This window comes from Meleagris gallopavo, chromosome 5 (genome assembly GCF_000146605.3).
Source record: "Meleagris gallopavo isolate NT-WF06-2002-E0010 breed Aviagen turkey brand Nicholas breeding stock chromosome 5, Turkey_5.1, whole genome shotgun sequence".
NCBI lineage: Eukaryota > Metazoa > Chordata > Aves > Galliformes > Phasianidae > Meleagris > Meleagris gallopavo.
In genome coordinates this window covers 55,572,342-55,572,779 of record NC_015015.2, presented here as the reverse complement: position 1 = coordinate 55,572,779, position 438 = coordinate 55,572,342, and positions in this window count along the sequence as shown.

Below are 438 nucleotides of genomic sequence, written 5' to 3'. Positions count from 1 at the left end.
AAGCAGAAACAAGCCTGCCTTTCTGTTTTGAAAAGAGCACCCGACACAGAGATCCGTCTGTTGGTGCGGTGCTGCGGGGCGCCCGTCCTGCTGTTGGGTTGTGTCCGTCTGTCCGGCCGCCCTCGTGGCAGTGGACAGTGAAGGGCTGGGGATGTCGGTGAGGGGTGATGCAGTGAGTGATGGGTGTCCGTGTCTCTGTCTTGTGTGTGTGGTAGCAGAAAGGTGCTGCACCCTGGGTTTGCACATCTGCCCAGCCTGCCCAAACCATCACTGAGTCGTGGCATCGCTGAATGGTTGGGTTGGAAGGGGCCAAAAAGACCTGGTTCCACCCCTGCTGTGGGCTGGGTGCCCCCCAGCTCGGGCTGCCCAGGGCCCAACCGTGGCCTGAGCACCTCCAAGGATGGGGCACCCACAGCTCTGAGCAGTGCCAGGGCCTCA